Source organism: Schistocerca cancellata, chromosome 5, assembly GCF_023864275.1.
Source record: "Schistocerca cancellata isolate TAMUIC-IGC-003103 chromosome 5, iqSchCanc2.1, whole genome shotgun sequence".
Lineage (NCBI taxonomy): Eukaryota > Metazoa > Arthropoda > Insecta > Orthoptera > Acrididae > Schistocerca > Schistocerca cancellata.
In genome coordinates, this window is record NC_064630.1 from 294,690,216 (window position 1) to 294,712,203 (window position 21,988).

The window sequence follows — 21,988 nt, forward strand, 5'->3', positions numbered from 1 at the left end:
CCTTTGTTCGAGTAGACGCTCGAATTCCTGTAAGCTCGGTTTCGTGTACCTCCTTCCGTAACCTCGTCAGCTTACCCGACTTCCGTTATTTTGCATACACGTTCTGGCACCTTTTTCGTCGTCGGTGTAACCCTTTACTTCTCACCGTCGATAGTTTTAATAGCAAGCAGTCGAGCCTTTTCCCGAACACATTTCTCGCCGTCACTTCCCTGCTTGCACTGACCATAGCAAAGTAAGAACGCGCACGCTAACTTCACTTAAAATTTGAAGGTAGGACACGTCAAAATACAGTCAGTAATACTATCATGATCAACGCTGAACGTGCTAGTCGTTTCACATCGTCTTACAGTCACTTCTGAGTAACGTAGCTTGAGTTCGTTTCCCGCATCATTAGGCGCAGGATTGTGTGGTTCAGTAATGTTGTTACGTTTGAATATAAAGGAACCAACGCACTATGTTTTCTGCAGCAGCTATGAAATCGTCCGTTCGCATGTTGTCTTCAACAAGTGAATTTGGTGTACGGAAATATATTTGGTTTGTTATTGTAAGGCTTCGTAGGAGGAGAGGGGGCCGGGGGGGGGAGATACAGAGATACATAGATAGATAGATAGATAGATAGATAGATAGATAGATAGAGAGAGAGAGAGAGAGAGAGAGAGAGAGAGAGAGATCAAGGCAGCCAAGCGAAGTTAGAAACGTAGCCGGCTGAAACCTTACGGTATCTACTCCTCCGTGTTACACATTTTCCTGGCTGAATAGTAATGATTAAACTGTGCGTTAACAAAAATGTTCAGCGAACATTGACTCTAAAATGCATACCTTAAGAGCTACGAGCCCTCTTCCTCTGTAACGACTTCGTTGTTGCAAACGACGTACAAAATTCCTGTGTTATTGTCCATGGCTAGAGTATGCAGTAAACATGTGTTAGTGTTGTTACTGTGAACCATATTCACAGTTCTGAATTAGTGCGTTCATTAGTTCTAATGGAACCTGTTCGGTTCTGGTAAGTTAGTGTAATGCTTGTACATTTTAGTTTTATCTTTGCATAGGTCAGCATTATGTAAGTTTTATTACTCCACATGAGAAATGGCAGAAAAGATCCTCTGTTGTTGTCTAGAAAAATGGAAGAAACCGCCGAGCCCATGTCCCGTATGCTGAAAAAATCCAGGACGCATGGCACCATCTGCACAATTATCCAGCTTTTTTCTTTTTTCCGGTGACTAGCAGCGTCGGGCTCCTTAGGTCCAACAACGGTGGATCGGGGCAGATCTCTCCCCCCATTCGTACTCCTGTTGTGGAAGAACGAGCATTACAACGAATGGGTGAGGATACTGGACTAGAGTGTATGTAGAAATACAGCGTGTATCAAGGTTAGTCATCCTCTAGTCAGGACGATCCTGTCTAAACAGATGCCATAAGCGTAACATGTAGAGCGTTTTCAAGCCGTTCGGCCTCAGTCAACCTACTATAATGCAGTTCTGTCAGTGGTTGTTGTGAAGATCCGCCTTTCACAAAAAGGTACTGTTCACAGACGAGGCAGGTTTCACGCGAAATGGGACTGTCAATTATCGTAACCAACATCTGTGGGTTGCTGGCTAGCTCGTTCCACTGATCTTAATCGCTTGAATTTTTGGTTGTTGGGACACTAGAAAGTTTTGGTATATGCAAGCTGCATTAATAATATACAGACACGAAAGGAACGCGTCATCAGTGCCTACCAACGTATCCGTGGCAAACTGTAGTTTTTTCAGTGTGTCCGTCGTACCACGAACGGACACCATGTGGAGCACCGCTTTTAGATATGGCTCACAAGTGCAGGTTGTATTTAATAGATAGCAGAAGTTGTGGTCTTTCACAGTAGCACAATAATACCGTCTCACTTGTTGAATGCATACTGTAGATCATTCGTAAAGGGAAAGGGGCTGCAGTAGAATAATTGTTTCACAGTAGCTAATATATACAACTGTTCATAGCTCTTTAAGGTGTGCTCTTTGGAGTCCAAGTTTACTGAGAATTTTTGTCTCGTTTTGATTCGTATGAACGGCTGTCAAAATAAGAATACTTTTTTTTTCACACTCTGTATATTAACAACGCCTAGTGTGATCCGTCACACTCGTACAGAACGTGAAATGACGCTTCCGTCCGTACCTCGGAACATCCGTAGCGTCGTTCGAAATCTTACTCGGAGCTGCGGCCAGAATACAACTAGTCTTGACGATGGAAGGTGCACGATACAAAGCACGCGATATACTGCTCCACAAACTCAGTTGAAAACTTAAACTTAGTGCTGGAGCAGGATTAATTTCTGCGCTGCTACATATTGAAAACCCTGCTTGTAACGTTTTTGTAAGGGGTGCTTCCAGTCAGTAATTCAAGAAGTCCGACTGTAAAATAGCAGCCGTCACCGGGAAATCACGCGACTTTAACCAGCCTCTTACTTTCAGATCACTCTATATTTAGGATGATTAAGGAAAGATCAGCCTATCAACTCCAGGTTGAAGGAAGCCTATCGACACAACAGCCACTGGAGGAGCACATACGGGCGGCCAGATACCGATCAGTCACAAACGACAAGACAGACTTCCCGATATCTGCAGTTGAAATTGTTGGAGGCATGTTAGTAATGAAAGAACATCAGGAGGTCAGGATTCCATTGGCAACGAGTCATTCATTAAATTTGCGATACAGTGCGATGAACAATCGAATGCAAGTCTCTGTTCCGCCAGTCCTAGTTTTTCTTTACAGGATGGGACGATCTGTAAAATGTCACTTGATATATCTAAGCTCAACATTTCCCATCTTAATGCGATCCATCATTTGTTCCTTGTAAAGGTTTAGGTCTGCAGTCGTTCGCTACCTTTTCATGCAGTGCTTGAAGGTTATTAGACAGTGCTCATTTTTTCGGGAATGCAAGCCTCTCCTTTGGCCTTCGATACAGACAAAAGTAAACATATCCATCGATGAAAAGAACCTGTAATCGTAAGGGCCTACTTTAGGTTTCGAAAACATGACAGTGCTCACTGTGATACCTGTCTACTCTCCACATCCATTGTTAATATGGAGTGTTCCTTCGTTTCTTCCTCGGAGAGGTTATTTCATCACGTTATGTTTTACTTCGTATTTCGGCCAAATTTCCATAAATTACGTGGCGTATTGGTCCGAAGACTACCTAGGAAACGTTTATTGGTCGAACCGAATGGATTTTCTACACTGCTGCACGTGCGAAGTAGTCCTTATTCGTGCCGCGAGACTCGCTATACCGACTGAATTTGTCTGTATGCACAACCAGTTATTTTAATGCCATGCAACTGCATTTAGAAAGATTCCGAAATTCGACTACTAAAACGGATGAGCATACGCAGGTGGTGCATTACACCTGCGACTGACTCTGAGCAGCTTTTGCCGATAAAACCCCAAAAACAAAAACGCGTTATGTGAATATGTATAAAACACCGTACTTAAAATTTCCACGGAAACAAATGTAATTTGCATAAAGTTTGTCTCGTTTGATGACCACTATCTCCAGCTAGCTGATTGGTTGCTGCTATGCTATGATGACTCCACCTGCCGAAGAAATGAACGGTCGGTAGACCGTTAACACTCTCCGAAGCAGACTGGAGAATGACTATTCGAAATTCCTCGCACGCACATGGCAATTCTCGTGTGAATTCCTGTAGACTTCCCATATTGCCAGAATAACTTCATCGGTCATTGAGAATCACTCACTGCCGATTCAGTAATAGTACACACATCACCACCGCCGCCTCACAGGACTCATACACTACTTGGATCACAGAGATGCTGACTGATCATCTTTAGGCTGAACAAACCTCATCTCCCAGCGGATTCTGGAAAAGAGGACAACGCTACTCCGAGGCCGAAAATGGAAGTCGAAGTCTGATTAAAGATATTAAAATATCTGTCGCCTATAATGAGGACGGTTTTCCGCTTCATCCTCTGAATCAGTTAAGGGAAGTTTGTGGTTGTACTCCAGTGCCCTGTATAAGCTGGGAAGCAGTTGGTTGCCTGGAATATTTGTGTACACTTCCAGATACAACCATAAATTTCAAGCAAGTTGCATCAATCTGTGTGAGTTTGAATCCTGCATCTCCACAACAGCTTACAGTGAGGGAGACATACCAAAAGCGGTGCTACTTGGCCACATTCTCCAACAGTTTTTAAACTCAGAACTTCAATATGTAACTTGGAAATAAAAACTCAGCTGGTTGACAGCTATCAGAAGCGAGGAAGTCATCTTAATCCTCGGGACCAATTGACGTAGATAATTAAAATCTGCACACGGCACCTCCATTGTTCTGGCAGAAATGATGGTTCACTGCTGAGAAATAGTGTCAAGTTCAGTAGAGACGGGTCTAGTTCGTGCAACGTACCCTCGCCACAGTGGTAACACAATAGGACTCGCATTGGGCAGAATGGTGCTTAAAATACCGTGTGGCAGTACAGACTTCGGTTTTGGGTTTTTTTTCAAAATCGGTTAAGGCAGTTGTCGGGATGGATGTTTTGAAGTGACACGGTAATTGCTTTTCCAACCCTTCTCAATCTTAGCTTTATTACAGGGCTCCGTTGCAAGGACCTCGTCTACGGAACGGCGAGTATCTCATTCTACAGGATCGTTGAGGCTGTTGTGCCCACTTCTTGCCCTATTGCCTGTTGGCTTTTGTCACTTCATCTGCAGTCCAGTTTGCATCTTCTTACACCTACTGCAAATGCACTGTCCTATGTTGGCAGGTGAGAGTAGCACATTGTAGTTCCATGTAGCAACAAGATAATAAAACTTAGTAACTTTCGTAAGTATTGCTGTTTCTGTTTTCCTCTTAGTTGTTAAGGGTGAGTACGTTAATTTCGTATCTCTTAGGTTTCGCTGTACTCCCATTTCAATAGTTCTGTTGTGTAAAACATAGATGCCAAGACAGTAGTAAAATGAAGATACAGCGTAAATCAGCGAACACCCGTCTGTCATACAATTCTCAAGATTATAAGTGTACGTCCGTATGTTTTGGATGAGGGTGACTGATTTTGTGGATGAGGATTACTGCATTTTAGTATACTGTAATACGTGACGTCTTACACGTAGGTTGTCCGTCTGCGCCTGGGTGATTTTCGAACCTCCACCCGCCTTACGCTTCGGGCGTCGGGTAGCCTGCGTTGCCTTCTTTAGGCGTTACCATGCGTCAGGCAATTTGTCGCCGTATGTTAGGAAATACGCCTTATCACTTGGCACGGTTTCTTGTCTCAGACGCATAGAATTTTGACGTACTTGCATTTTTGGGTTAAAGATAGTACCGTGTGTCACTGGAAATGTTTGCGGTGCAACCCTTGAAGAGTGGTACAGAATTGTTTAAAGAAACGTTGGCGGAAATGGCTTACACCTATGGGTAACGCGCGGTGCGTAGTAGATAATGAGCTACAGTGACCTACTTCCAGCGTGTTGTTTCGGCGCGTACACGAGCAGACGGGAGATGCTAATGCTGTGATGACGTACTACGTACGCAGCGTGTTAGCAGTATTTCAGTAAGCCAGCCCCGTTAGTGAAGCGTGTCAGTAACCGGAATCCGCGTTGTCGACAAATTTTTGGCTGCTGTAGTTCGGATGATAAAGTAAAATGAATCTGTGAATGTTTTAACTAGGGAGTATTTTGATGACACAATGAAATTCACATTCTGAGAAACGTGCCGCCAGCACTGTGCTTTATTTCGAGGTGAGTCCTCTGTGCATTGATGATACTTCATTTTATATATCTAAATTTAGTTAAAAGTGTAAAGAATTTTAAAATTTGATTCTCGGTACGTGGAGAGCTTTACTCCAGCGTCAGGTGCAAGCACGTTATTCACAACGTAAATAATAACAAAACTTTATTTAGGAGTGTTTGATCTGGAAGTTCGGTTTGTGTGAAAATTTCATTACGGAATTACGCAGCCGCTCATGTGTACCATCTCAGGCCGGTTGCCAGATGTAAATGACCAGACATTTTAGCTCAAAAACGTTAATGGAAATTCATTGTGTGGTGTCATTGTACTGGGTATCTTTGTGTCTGTGTGTCAGATTGCTGAAGAAGGGGACGAGGTCGTAAATGCAATTACATAGAGTAATTAGCTTTCTAGACTATGCATTAGATCGTTGCGAATTTTACAAGAAAAAGTAAACTTTCTCTATTTCGTGTTACATATGTTTGAAAATGTTAAATCATGTGTTTAATAAGAAGTGTTCTTTCGCATATCAGCAAGCTCACGTCTGATTAATGGGTATTGATAAACGTGATTGATATCACTATTTGATTAAATCAGCCTGTTTGTCAACATGAGTATTTTTCTGTTTGACAACATAGAAATGTGTGTACTTATTCACGAAGTTTAATTAATATCCCACGAATGGTTGTGTGATCCTTTGCTACTGAAATTATTATCTGGAATTTACATAGTGTTGTCCGTGTACGTAGATAGAACGGCTTTGTCAGATAGTGTAACCGCTATCCAGTTTCGAACATGATTTCTTCGAGGAGTGTGTGCTTCGTTGTGCTTGTCTGTTACTATGTTGGCTGTATTTTTTCCCGATAACTACGTAATGTATATGTACGTCTGGACTTCGACAGTTGCTGCAATCCCCAGACGCGCCCATGATCTAGTATCGTTTTTTTTTTTTTTTTATTCCGGGTTGTCTAGCGATTGGGAAAAACGTAACAAACGAGAAAGCTAATATAATGTTAACTGTTCCTTGTGGTCCATTACATCAGGCCGAAGATTCGCGGAATCTTTAAAACTATCGCCCTCCTGAAATTTATTAAAACTATTTCTGACCTATGGAACGACGGACGATAAATTTTCAACCATACACAAATGTGTGGTAACGACCTCACAGGAAATTAAGCTAGATGTTTTAGGAGTTTTCATTTTGGCATCAGTTGGCTTGTGGCTCTACAATGTTTTTCCAGATGTCCCTCTATTTTATTTGTACAGGTAAATTCGCCGATAGACAAGACCTCATATTTAACTGTTAAAGATTTGTTTTCACTTTGATCGAAAGTACATACATTTTCTGGGCATGGCACGTGAGAGACTAAGTTAGTGTGAAATAAAGTAACCTAAAAATCTGCGAACATTCAGAAGTATCACAATCTTTGAGGACATACCAATCGCTTGTAGCACCTCTCCGCCACCCTCCTCTACCTTCTCTCTAACCTAGTTAAGAATTGTCGTACACACACTCTCTGCTTTATAATTTTTAAATGACTTCTTCCATAAATACATTACTGCAAGAACCATCAATGAAACTTCAACACTTTCCAGATAGCATCAGTTAAAGGAACACTTTGTGTGCCTGTGAATGGAAAATTGAGGATCTTCTGTCAAGTCAAACATAGTTGGAAGAATTAACAGGTAAGAATCGCAAATCCGAGAGATCCATCTCAGAACTGCAACAAAAAAGATGTTAGCGGGCAGTATTAAGAGCCTACGTTTAATTCGAGTAGTTACGTCAATAACATTACAAAAGTGCATGTTACACGCTCCGCTCTTAGAAAATTTTCAGAGCAACCACGGGCAACAAATATAGTATTGATAATTTATGTATCTCATCAGTCTTGCGCTGCCAGGCCTAAATATGGGGTTGCTACTACTACTACTACTACTACTACTACTATTATTACTGCTACTAGTAGTAGTACTGCTGCTGCTGCTGCTGCTGCTACTACTACTACTACTACTACTACTACTACTACTACCACCACCACCACCACCACCACCACTACCATTACCACTAGATTTTCCCCTATCTTCTATCTTCATTGGAAACCTTTTACAAAACGTCCTTAACAAGACCGTAGAGCTATAAAAACACTCCGTGTCTGAAATGAATCAGTGAAACTCAACATTTGCGACACCAGTATCGTAACTGCGTTAGGTCTGAATAGAAGAGTAGAGTAGAGAGTGCCACTAGAGATCAAGAGTGCCATTCGTAGCACGATTTTTCGTGGTATGAAATAGATTTAAGCGTTCAGAAGCGTCGCTGATGTGACCATGTGTACCGTGTGTGGAACAGTGCATAAAGATAGCTCCAACAAAGAGTACAAGGGTAAATTTTTTTCTAAACACACACACTCTACACCCTTCCCCTCCTGCGTGTAGAAACCTAGTGGTGTAATGTAAAAAATACATATGTCGTGTGACTAGGGCCTCCCAGGCGGCCATTGCGCTCACTACGTGAACATCTCTCTCCTAATCCAGCAGCTAGTAGTCACCGGTACAAGGTGCAAGATATTGGCGTAGTATGGATAGTTAACGCTGTCCGGTCGATAAACAGCTTCAGATGTAATTGTGCGGCATATCTTACATGGTAAGAGTCATTCTAGGTACTACAAATGAATAAGTCTTCACTAGATACCGCCTCGTTTTCAGTTTCGGGATCTCATACTCAAGCTTAATGTCACGCAGATGTACATTCTTTCGTACTGTCTCTATGTTGCTGTTTACATCTATTAAGACAAAAACATAGCTCTACTGAGAAAGATTATAGTAGAAAAGCATTTTTGGTGAGAAGCAACGTTAGTAAAGAATTCTGTTCGCAACGGGGGCGATCATCTGGCAAAATAGCGTGAAACAACTACAGTTTCTGACAGTGTGTAGAGCCAAATATATAACACCATGAGCCGTGGATTTCAAATGAAATACGATACAACACGACGTTGTCGTTGAAATGGGTTTCGAAACAGTGTAAACGGTGCACTGTGCCACAATAAGTGGAAAAATGGAATGGCTGTTAGCACATTACCGCGTTTATTTCAGCAACATGTGCTTAGTTGAGCATACCGAGAGAGTGGTTCCTGTCCAAAAGTATTGAAGGCTTACTTCCCTTGTTAATCTTGTACAACTGTTGTACACATTCGTAGTTGCTATCTGACAAGACGTATTGATTGGCTGTTTTGAGCTAGGTAAATCGCATATGTAAGCGCATTATGAAGTTTGTGGTCGAGGCCTTCGTTTTGAATCTAGTATCTTTATCGTCTACGTACCATTACTTTTTTTCGCCCTCCTCCATGGCACCATGTATATGAGGTGGCAACTTGTCTGTAGCGTGGAAATCGGGGAAACTGAATTTACTTGAAAAGTAAGGGAAATCACACGGAAATCTGAAAGACGGTATTAGTAGTTTAACTGATCGTTGATGGAAATAAGTCTTCCCATTAATTTTATTACAAGTGATTCAAGAGATACTGTTTTGGAAACAATCGGTTGTGAAGTCGCGTAATGAAATGTGGAGTACGCTGAATTGTTGTATGTTGCTCTATCGCGGCTATATCATACGCGTTCGGCGCCCTCTATAAATGTAATTGTTTCCTATGGGTTCTCGTACACTCGAACAGCGTTCAAGGAACTTCCTTTCGGGATGGAAATGCGCCCCCCAACGTGGCTGGATGAGTTATACGCCTCAAAACCACGTCTTCTCTACAGTCGCGGAACTGAAGACATCCCAGCGGTTGAAGAGAATTTTCAATAGTGAAGGAGAATACATAATTGACGACTAAAGTCTCTGTTACATTTATTTTTATGTTTATTAAACTTCCGGAGAAACGCTACGAACTTGCGAACCTAGCTGATATTAGAGCGTTCTTACGCATCCGCAATACGTGGGTTGGATTTTCTGAGATAGACGGAGTTGCTAGAGGTCCGCCTTCACACCGGAAGTAGCGTGGGGCAGTGTTCTTCCCGCTACTGTAGTTACAGGGGCTGCGCCTGTTCCTGGGTCGCACATGGGCGTGTACGGGAGCGAAGCGGCCCGCTCGACCACAGAGCGAGTCAGCGACCCCGGCGCCAACACAAAGTGAGGCGTCGGCGGGCGGACGAGCGGGCGAGCAGAGCGCGCGCGCGGGATCTCGCCTGCCGCCATGCCGGCTCACCCACTGCGAGGGAAGCCAAGCAAAGCCGCGCCAGGGGAAGGCAGAGGCAGGGCCAGGGCCAGCTGTCGCAGGGGCGGCGGCCTGCTGGGGGAGGAGAGCAGTGCGCGGCGGTGCGGGGTAGTTGTGGGAAAGGGGGAAATCATAATCTTCAGTTTCAACATAAGTTACTGCACGAAGCATTCTGTCGACAGACCTACTTCAGCAAAGATGGATTTAGTAGACAACGCGCAGAAATGGGTTCCAGTTAAAAAAAAAAAGGATACACTGGAGTTTGAAAGCCCACATCCGCACTCTCGTGTAGTTACTGAAAAAAGTCCTTTCATATCGTTTAAGTGCTCTTTTTTGTTTTACATGTTGGTGGCGCTGGCACTAACAAAACCTACCCTTGAGGTGTCTAATGCGAGGCACAGTCTCGACGCAAAACATAGTTTTGGATTTCATTATACAGTGTGGCATGGACTCAACAAGTGGTTCGAAATCCATCGCAGAAATATTCAGCCATGTTGCCTCTATAGCGGTCCATATTGCGAAAGTGTTGCCGATGCACGATTTGGTGCACGAACTCACCTCTCGATTATGTGCCATAAATGTTCGATGGGATTCACGTCGGGCGTTGTAATTGACCAAACCGCTAGCTCGAACTGTCCGGAATGTTCTTTAAACGACTCGCGAGCAACTGGGGCCCAGTGACGTGGCGCATTATCGTCCATGAAAATTTCATCGTTATTTAGGAACATATCGTCCATCAGTGACTGTAAATGGTCTCCAACTAGCCGAACATAACCATTTCCAGTCAATGATCGGTTCAGTTAAATCACATCCCAAGTAAATATTAGATACAGGCTCCCAGGTAGATGCTATTTTTCTTGACTTCCGGAAGGCGTTCGATACAGTTCCGCACTGTCGCCTGATAAACAAAGTAAGGGCCTACGGAATATCAGACCAGCTGTGTGGCTGGATTGAAGAGTTTTTAGCTAACAGAACACAGCATGTTGTTATCAACGGAGAGACGTCTACAGACGTTAAAGTAACCTCTGGCGTGCCACAGGGGAGTGTTATGAGACCATTGCTTTTCACAATATATATAAATGACCTAGTAGATAGTGTCGGAAATTCCATGCGGCTTTTCGCGGATGATGCTGTAGTATACAGAGAAGTTGCAGCATTAGAAATGCAGGAAGATCTGCAGCGGATGGGCACTTGGTGCAGGGAGTGGCAACTGACCCTTAACATAGACAAATGTAATGTATTGAGAATACATAGAAAGAAGGATCCTTTATTGTATGATTATATGATAGTGGAACAAACACTGGTAGCAGTTACTTCTGTAAAATATCTGGGAGTATGCGTGCGGAACGATTTGAAGTGGAATGATCATATAAAATTAATTGTTGGTAAGGCGGGTACCAGGTTGAGATTCATTGGGAGAGTCCTTAGAAAATGTAGTCCATCAACAAAGAAGGTGGCTTACAAAACACTCGTTCGACCTATACTTGAGTATTGCTCATCAGTGTGGGATCCGCACCAGATCGGGTTGACGGAGGAGATAGAGAAGATCCAAAGAAGAGCGGCGCGTTTCGTCACAGGGTTGTTTGGTAACCGTGATAGCGTTACGGAGATGTTTAGCAAACTCAAGTGGCAGACTCTGCAAGAGAGGCGCTCTGCATCGCGGTGTAGCTTGCTCCCCAGGTTTCGATAGGGTGCGTTTCTGGATGAGGTATCGAATATATTGCTTCCCCCTACTTATACCTCCAGAGGATATCACGAATGTAAAATTAGAGAGATTAGAGCGCGCACGGAGGCTTTCAGACAGTCGTTCTTCCCGCGAACCATACGCGACTGGAACAGGAAAGGGAGGTAATGACAGTGGCACGTAAAGTGCCCTCCGCCACACACCGTTGGGTGGCTTCCGGAGTATAAATGTAGATGCAGATGTAGAAACACAGCCCCCACCTTTATGGACCCATCACAGTGACTTGTTGACAACGTGGGTTCGCCGCGCGGAGTGGCTACGCGGTTTTCAGACACTATGTCACAGATTGCGTGGTCCCTCCCGCCGGAGGTTCGAGTCCTCCCTCGGGCATGGTCGTGTGTGTTGTTCTTAGTATAAGCTAGTTTAAGTTAACGTAGTATGCGGTAGTTTGGTCCCTTACGAATTCACACATTACAACGTGGGGTCTGCGCCACACTCGAACCTTACCATTAGCTCGTACCAACTGAAATCGAGTCTCATCTGAGCAGGCCACGGTTTTCCAGTAGTCTTGGGCCAACCCATATAGTGAGGAGCCTAGGAGAGGCGCTGCAGGCGATGCCGTGCTGTTAGTAAAGGCACTCGCGTTGGTCGTCTGGTGCCGTAACCTGTTAAGCCAAATTTCGGCGCACTGTCCTAAAGGACACGTTCGTCGTAGTCCCACAATGATTCCTGCGGCTGTTTCACGCAATATTGCTTGTTTGTTAACACTAACAATTCTATACACAAACTCCACTGCTCTCCGTCGATTAGTGAAAGCCGTCCGTGGTGGCAGGTAATGCCTCTAATATGATATTGTCGACACACACCTCGGAATATTGAATTCCCTAACGATTTTCGAAACTGAATGTCTCATGCGTTTAGCTGCAAATACTATTCGACGTTCAAAGTCTGTTAATTCCGTCGTGCGACCATAATCACGTGGAAAACCTTATTACATGAATTTCCTGTCAAGGGAAGTCTCTCGGCTCGAACAGGAAGTCGGAGCCCCAGTTGTAATTAGGAACTTTACGTATCATTGTGGTTACGATGTTAAAAGCATTCGATTGTGTTAGTTAGCCTGTTAGCGGGCTTAAGTAGGCACATTTGGCAAAAGCAGAGTTTGGACAATCCTAGAACTTCTTGAGCGGCGAAATCAAATGCCAGTTGAATCACATTCTTAAACTCAGCCACATGTGTGGGAGGTTTGCGCCCAGCCGCTCTCGAGGGGTATTGGAGCATGGGCTGATAAACTGGAGAAGAAATGTGGGTATGGGTAACTGGATAATGTGGCCATTTTTATAACTAATATTCTGTTACCTAATTTAGTATCGAAGTGACTGCAGAGAGTCCTTAAAGAATCTGTTATCCTTTTTGCATATATTTTATCTTGGATACCACAATATGTAAAAAGTTCCAAATATTAATGGTTACGTTGAATTTCGCTGTATATGTATGACAGTACTGAAAGAAGTATACAAAACATGTCAACTACTTGCTGGCGTGACTGACTGACTGACTGGCGTGTTAAACCCCGTCTCCCTCCTTCAAGACTTCAAGCACTGTTGCGTCCAAACCAAGAGCAACACAATAACACCCCATCGCAGGTATGTTTAGAAATCTGGGACGGGTCTGTCTCCACATGTTTAAATACAAATAAGTGCTCGAGCGACAAATCAATAAATTTCGATTACTATCTTTTCAGGAGCGTTCTTTACTTCGCCAATGTAAACTTCGAATTCAGACCATAACCATCAGGGCCTGAGTTACTATGTGAGAACCTCCAGTTCGATGTCAAAGAGCCGCGTCTACTGTAGTTACTCACTTAATGATGTCTGTCATTCTTACATTCGTTTCCGTTGCGCCAACGATTTTAAAATAATTCCAAGAAAACCTACTTTTATTATAATTTATCTTTAGGGTTCTTACTTTCTGTAAAGGTTGAAAGATACCCTTCTTGTAAAATATCTACAAGGTGTACAACTTTGCTTCCGCCGTTTGCTGATAGGTGGCGACAACGGTAAATATCGGTCGAAAGAAACAGATCGCAGACACCAGGCAGTTGACTTGGACCTCAGTCAACATAACCTCATTCAAAAATTAGTCGATTTGTGTCTGCGTCATAAAGTTGTTATTGATTGAAAATATCAGTTTACGAGCCCAATTCTCGTCATTTGCGGGAGGTGTTATTGTTTTGTTTCAGTGTGAAGAAAACAGCGCCCGATTCTCATCGAATGCTCTCAAGTACGTATGGTAAGAACACTATTAGTGAAAGAACGTGTCGTGAATTGTTTCGACGCTTCAAGAAGGGTAATTTAAACGTCGTAGACCGTCATAGTAGTGGAAGAGAGAATGTTTTCGAAGATGCAGAATTGGAGGCATAGGTGAGTGAAGACTCGAGTCACTCAGGAAGATCTGACACGATTAGCGGGAGTGACACAGCAAGCCATTTCAAAACGTCGCAAGCCTATATGGGCATGATTCAGAAAGAAGAAACTTGGGTCCCGTGTGAGCTGATACCAAGAGACGTTGAGCGGCCTTTGGGAAGACTATGATTAATTTCATCTCCTACGTAATTTAACAGGTATTCCGTTATCTGTAATCTCCTTGTCAATGGGATATTAAATACTTATTTTACTTTTTTGGCACTCTCTCTCTCTCTCTCTCTCTCTCTCTCTCTCTCTCTCTCCGTATACTATTGCTGAAACTCCTTATCATACCGAGGAGTATATACCGTCTCCTTCTCGGCGACCATACGCGAATGGAACAAAAAAAAAAAAAAAAAAAGATTGTACACTATGTAACCATCACTACAAATCGCATGGAGGTATGTAGAGTACAGTTGTAAATAAGGATTTAGAAGCTCATACGTTCCACGCTAGCCTGTCTTACTGTAGCTTAATAACTAGTTATACAATCTGTTATCACCATTTCGAAGCGTTCTGAATCTCGAGAGAATGACAGTATTTACTATCGGCCAATGTAACGGTCCGCTTAACGACGTGCTTTGTTCCTTGCTGAAGGGAGTGTGGCAATACGTATTTCCGCGAACACTATCTGATGACAGTAACTGATGTTCAACGGTACGTTTACAGAAACTGATAGAAGCAATTAAGCACTCTTGCCTAAGTCTGAACGTTGAGTGACTTGATTTCTGTGGAAATACGAAAGTAATGGTAATGCTGTTTCGTTGAAATGGGGCATTTATGAAATTTACGTAAAAACTATTACTTTACATACAAAGACATCAAGCATAGAAAATTAGCAGAAAACTTTTTTTTTTTTAATACAAAATTAGTTCCCTCGAAGATTGCGTTTCGACATATCTTCTACATGAATGGAACTTCTCGAATCTCCTCATATGGACTACATCCTGTATTTGTCCATTGTTTAAATTAACTGAAGAAGACTCAATCGTAAGTGGATAATATTGTCCATCTTTTAAACCTGGGCTGAACGGCTAGGAGGAGGATTAGGTACTACACCTCACTGCAAGTTCAAATCGGTTCAAATGGCTCTGAGCACTATGGGACTTCACATCTGAGGTTATCTAACCTAAGGATATCACACACATCCGTGCCCGAGGCAGGATTCGAACCTGCGACCGTAGCTGCCGCGCGGTTCCAGACTGAAGCGCCTAGAACCACTAGGCCACACCGGCCGGCCACTGCAAGTATTTTAACTTTGAAGTTACGTTATACCTTTCGGAGTGGACATAAAATCACAGATACCCTAGCGATTAACCATGTCACTCTACCAGGAACGCGGAATATTCCTCCGCCCTCGTGCCTACTACCGACAAAGAATGGTACTCAGAGGTGACATTTCTGTGTATTTCGTACCTCCCAAAGATTCGGAGATTGATTTTATTTATAGCGTAAAAGCGTCGTCAGCGCAGTACTAGTAACTACGGTGGCAGCTTGGAATAACAACTGCAAACAGCAGATGTGCGTTTGACCAGTTAGTTGTGAGCAAGCAGTGTTTAGCAGTGGATGACGGTCGTAGCGTGTCAACGTTCTTGTCAAAAATCACAAGAGAGCGACATCTCTAAGTCAAGTCTTCCAACCATTCTCCCGAACGTTACGAAGAAGACAAAAGCTTGTGGAAAATTTGTCCCGTACACCGTGACTCCCGAACTAAAACGGCGACTCGTGGTACCTTCCTGCGACATAAGCAAAATGCAGGCAATTCTTTCCTGAGAAAAATCATGACGCAAAACGCGAAAATGCAAAAATTCACGTGAAGGGTCAACGCTTTTACGACGTAACCGACATTCAAGGCAGTGTGACACGCGAGTTGAGTAAGAGCCCAAGAGAAGAACTTTTGTGAGAGTTTCACTTCATTGTGTGAATATTTTATGCATTGTATTAAAGTGTCGAGTTATTACTTAAAAACCACTGGCCCAGGATTCCCTCCACAATACCTTTTACGGAAGGAAAGTCTGGCTGTGACAGCTTAGAGAGAGAGAGAGAGAGAGAGAGAGAGAGAGAGAGAGAGAAAAGCAAGCCTGCAAGCTACATTAAATAAGACTAAAGTAATGGACGAGAACATCCTTTTGGAGATTTTTTTGCAAATATGTAACGGGTAACGTTTCTTCCACTGGGAAAGAAAACAGTTGTATGCAATTTAGGTAAAACTCTTTTAATCGAGTAGATTAATCCAAATTAAAATATATTCATTATGTTCGTCGTGGGATTAAGCGTAACAATCTTGAATTCGTTTGGCGGTAAGATCTCGTTTCACTCCATAGGCAGGCGAACCGTTTATGTCCGTATGAGGGGTGGGTGCACAGAACTGCAAAGTGTGTCAAGCTCAAACAAGGTCTTTGACGTAAGTGATGCCTGCTGAGATTAGTGGAATTCTGCCAGTAGTGACTGTGTCAGCGCCCACCACGGAACGAAGCATGATGGATCGTGAGGAATGCACTGCGGGTGAAAACGTTAAGAATTCGATGGCGTTGGTACGAAACTCTTGTCTCCCATCGCCTCTGGCACTATATTCCTTCCTTGCGCGTACACAGCCTGGTGTATATTTTAAAAATGGAATTATAGTTCGTGAATGGTATGGGAGTCTTTCTCCATAGACTTATGACATCTGTTCGTCTACAAATAACGTTGAGGCGGACTGCTTCAATATCTGTTTGACCTTGTCAGAAATTAAAATTTGTGTAAGTTTTAACTCAGGTCCACCTGTCCAGGAGAGATTGTCCCTTTGTTGACGTTGGAGATGTCACGTAAAATTGAATGATAATTGACAAGACTTCTGCTTCTACAGAGCGTACGGCTTCTGACTCCCGTATAATAAAACGTTCGTCATGTAAAGCCTGACTTTCCGTAGTCAGTATAAATTACGTCTGTGTTTCAACGCTATAGAAAGCAGATGATTGCTGAATACCAGAGAGAAGAAATTTTCGAAGGCTGTGTGTTTGCACATGAGGCTTACGATCTGTGCTTAATCAGTTATTTTCACTAGACAGCTTTGAACGTATGTAACAAATTTTACGTTGGTGACACATCATCGTGCAACTCTGCACATCCGTCTTCAGATTGCTGCCTTTGCAGAAACGTGGCCGAATATTGTCTAATCACGCTACCAGTAACGCAAAAGTTGATAGTTGTTCCCTAACGGTCCCAGAAATAACAGCGCTATTCACTGCTGTTGTATATAAATTTTATGCGTGATAGAGAAGTCTTGCACTAAACACAGCGATAACCTAAATATGAGAGACCCTTAATATATGAGAATCGAGGTGTAACACCTACTACAGACTAATTACTATGTTTGTGAAGTAAGATGAGCAGTACAGGTCTTACATTGAGATGATGACCGATGAAGTCAGCAACAGCAACACATGGGTAGCTGCCAGAAGGATATCAGGCTTGTAGTATTCCCGTTTATTTATAACTCATATATACTGACATTTACATATTTAAAGGTCTAGTTCGACAATTAAGTTTGCTAACCACTGCCTTATATTCGGAACCTTTCCAGCATTTTCCTGAAGTAATATAGGTAAATCACAGAAAACTTTAATGTGGAAGGCCGGAAGTCGGTTAAAGCCGCCATTCTTCAAATCTGTTAAATTGACGTCGCCGTTCGGTTTTTCACAAGACTGTTTTGTTCAAATATTTACGCAAACAAAGTATTTTTCGTGTACTATGCCAGTAGTATACTGCCCATAAGTTCTTAAGACAGGTTGCGATACAGTTTGTCATTTGACATCAGAACCATGACGACAATATTTCGTTTTTCTTGAGAGGCGCAATTCCCACCGAGTGTGTGCTCATTATGTGGCGCCGTATGTGCATGTGCGTCGAGAAATAGGTCTCCGTTGTTAAACGACAGTTTATACTCATAGCAGGTTTTGAAGCTAGTATTGGAGACTTCGCATAGAATCGTTGACAGAAAGCGTGTAACCCAGGCGGGGAAAGTTCATTAAAGATTTAGCAAGTACGATGGGTGTTCATAAGGTTGTAATAATCATCTGCAGAAAATAGAGTTGCTATCAGTGAAACTTGGTGATGGGATCACTCCTTCCGTACATGTTCACCTTTCAGTGTGAAACGTATTTCCTGACGATTGATCATATGGGGGAGGACTTGGTTGTAGACGTCGGAATTTTGGATCTTGAGGGAACGCCCCACCTCGGAAATCACCTCGTCGTCTTGATGGAAATCGTTACCATACAAAGCCCTCTTCATGCGAGGAAACAGGAAGTAGTCAGTGTGTGTCATGTCACGATTGAATCAACATATGATAATCGAAAGAAGCAACATACGTGAGTGTGCCTTGCGCGTGACGATCTGGAACGTAGTCGTACAGCGTCCCGTTACCTCGCCAGAAGATTGCGGCAGTGTGTTCCTGTGACGGTTTGACCCTTCCAAGCACGATTGTTAGCACCAGACCATGCCAGTTCCAAAAGAAACCACCATCTATCTTGTCTGTGGTTTTCGGCGCTGGTGAACTCACAATTTTTCACTGCTTGCTTTGTTCCTTTGTCGTCCGGTCATAGTGATGTCGACGGTGGTGATTGATAAGTGTCCAAACAGCCGCATTATATCCATTGCTGCCTCGGTTCGGCGGACTGATTTGAATATCTGTGAGCATTCGCGGAACATTTTATCAGGTTCAAAATTAAACATGTTGAATACTGAACCATGAGAGATTTTTCGCTTTTTTCACTTTCGCCCCAATTGTGATGCGCAGGTTTTTTCGAGCGCCAGAGCCTTCAGTTCGCTTGCAATTCCTGGGTCTTGACAGAGATGGTCTGCGATTTCGCTCTTCATGATTCAGACTGGTTTGACAGTATTGGAAGCATATTCGTAACCTAACCACTGTGTCACATGGTGGTGCATCGTTGTCGCACACTTCCACTATCTCAGCATAGATGACTGTTGCAGCGTTATTCCCCCTCAGAAACAGAAAACTAGTTAGCGCACGATGCTGCACTTCATGAGTGTGCTTTTCCATTTTGTTGTGATTCATCTAGCGTCGTGCTGTGGTACTGTGGCATGGGGATTTCGAAGTGTACCAGGACTTAAGGACTGTCAGTCCTAACAAAAAAGTGATTACATTTTTGTTGCGGGGGTCCTACATCTGTAGCCGCATCCTGCGTATCTGTCGCTAAACGTCGCAATCTTGACATTCTTCCTCATCCTTTTCTCTGCCCCGCTTCTTGGATGCCACTTAGTCACACTTTCCGTCGTCTTCCTCTTCGCCTTTCAGGAGGTTGCCATGAAAGTTTCTAGGATCGTCTGCTCCTGTAAGCCGGCCGGTGTGGCCGTGCGGTCTAGGCGCTTCAGTCTGGAACCGCGTGACCGCTCCGGTCGCAGGTTCGAATCCTGCCTCGGGCATGGATGTGTGTGATGTCCTTAGGTTAGTTAGGCTTAAGTAGTTCTAAGTTCTAGGGGACTAATGACCACAGATGTTAAGTCCCATAGTGCTCAGAGGCATTTTTTTTGCTCCTGTAATTAGAAAGATCGTACAAGATAATTTATTACATTATCAAGCTTTGTGTGTGTGTGTGTGTGTGTGTGTGTGTGTGTGTGTGTGTGTGTGTGTGTGTGGAATATGCTTAAGCGTCATTCACGTGCTCCACTGTCTGTTAGTGTGAGCTTCCCAGAATGCAATACGAAGGATAAATTGTTACCAGGCATAATGTCTCATTTCTGACTTTCCTGTAGTGTTGAAATACAAATTTATGGTACGATAGTAGTTACTGCTAGACATGGTTTCGAGTGAATACCATGCAATACCTCAAGTACTGATCCGGACTTCAGACTGATGTCTGTACCCCTGAGCTGTTCAAAGTATTACTGCTGTCGGCGTAATAGCAATTTCTGATATTCGACCTCTCGTTGTATGACCCCAGCATGCAGTTCTCATGAATTTTGTGATAGTTCCCTTAAAGCGAACATGATCTATTTTCTGTGAAACAGTCCCGGATTTGTTAAAAATCCGTTTTTAAAGACGTAGATGGGACTTTGTTTTTCGGCTACAACACAAAGTTGCATAAAGTGAAATTAGGACTGTTTTTTTTAACTGCGTAGAGATTTGCAATCTTCAGTTCATCCATTGACACATAGATAGCTGAAATACAGGTGATGGAAACTGGTTGTAGTGGTCTCAAGTTCTTAGGCATGCAGTAAGTCTGCTTTGCCCTGAAACATGAGCTGGGGAATGACGTCGGAAAGCAAGCGATGTTAGTGCTAACTGCCATCTGCCAAAAACTGAACAGAAATTTGCAAAACATCGACCTAGGTAGAAGAAAATGTGTGAATCTTAATTTACTGCCACCTGTTAGTAGACACGAACAGCGTCGTTTGGTTGTAACCAACGCAGCCAAAAGGAGAAACATCGCTTCTTTGCCAGAGCACAATTCACATGGCGTGTTCTTACCAAGTGAAAGGAAGATACGCGATTAGTAATGTACCGATCAAATGAAACAAAACTTCCTATAATTTACTATGGAACAGGACATTGCTACCTGTCACAGTGAATAATGGAGATTACGTTAAATATTCGTGCTACGAGAACAGACTTTTGTTTTATAGGTGCAACTGAATCTGTTGTGTAGATCTATAGTGGAGTGTCACGAACGTGGTACGAATCAGTTTTGTAAAGGTGGTTTGTTCACTAGTCCTAGACCAAAGAAGCGTCCGGAAAGTTTTTCATTAGACGTCATGTTGTTTTCCATTGACATTTTGCATTCATGTAGTCATTCGAAGTTATCCGTAATTTCCTGGCTGCGAGTTTCGAGATGGAGACAAGTTTAAGATTCCTTTATTGTTAAGAGGCATCTCGCCACAAGATCGCACGCGAACTTCATTACGAGAACTAGATCAGTCACGTTAGACGAGAACATTTGCTCCTGTATATAAGAAATTGCAGAAGCACGCGTGGTAAGGTCCCAGAATTAGTCACACTTGTTAACTGTAGTACTGTTTCATTTCTCCACTTTTTATCCCGTCCATTATAGGGGCAACGTTTTCAGGATATGGCAAACTTGATCATATTACTTAACCTGGTGGCCTGACGTCCATCCTGACACCAAAGTCGCCCAAGTAACCTAAGGGAGAGGAAGTTGCGTATCTCCTATCTGTGAATAGTGGAATCTTTGTTCTGTTGGGAATTTGAGGATTAGCTCATTTGCTTAAACGAGCTTGGTAAACCGCCTAAAAACCACACCCAAGCTGGGCGGAGTACCAGCCCACGGTCGCCACGCACTGCGTGGCTTCGATCCGTGTCTGGTGCTACTCCGTCTCACAGGGTAACGCTCTCTGCCTTGGGTTATTCAAGTGACGCTAATAATGCCCACATGGTATTACGACAATATTTATTGCCGTAAAGAAGTTTAAGGATTTTAGAGAGATGGCAAAAAATTCAGAATGTGAAATAATTTGGGTGAAGTTACATATGAAAGGCGAGTCCATTGCGGTGATTGGATGCCATTATATATCAATTCCTCAAAGAGATTTACTGCTGGCAGAAAGCTTCAAAAAAAAATCTCTCACTTTCTGAGTGTTTTGCAGTAAAGCGTGAAGTTTTTAACTTCATGACTACTGATACGTGTTATTAAAATAAATTTCAGGGACTGGGATTCTTTTTTTTATAACTTCTAGAGGAGAAGTTACGGGACCGACTTGTGAGAATGTGTAAGATCTCTTGATGTGTAACAGACCGGAATTTGTGATAACACGTCTTTCATTTGGTCTTAAGAAAGGTAGGAAAGTATTTATGTCGATTGTCTGATAAATCAACACCAAACACTCATATCTGGAGATGAAAGTATGGAATATTAGCGGATAAAAGTCAAGAATATTGTATAGTACGCGTTAGGCATACATGTG

The 21,988-nt window shown here is 43.0% G+C and overlaps 1 protein-coding gene across 2 annotated transcripts in view; it reads left to right on the forward strand.

Moving 5' to 3' along the window:
- Positions 1 to 21,988, forward strand: part of LOC126187859 (M-phase inducer phosphatase-like) — a 352,923-nt gene that overhangs the window by 252,927 nt on the left and 78,008 nt on the right. The window contains exon 1 of one of the 2 annotated variants that reach the window (XM_049929176.1): positions 5,580 to 5,719. The exons of the other annotated variant lie outside the window; for it this stretch is intronic. The gene's annotated coding sequence lies outside the window, so the exon portion shown is untranslated. Of the gene's footprint in view, positions 1 to 5,579; positions 5,720 to 21,988 lie in introns of those variants that run through there. 2 annotated transcript variants of the gene reach the window in all.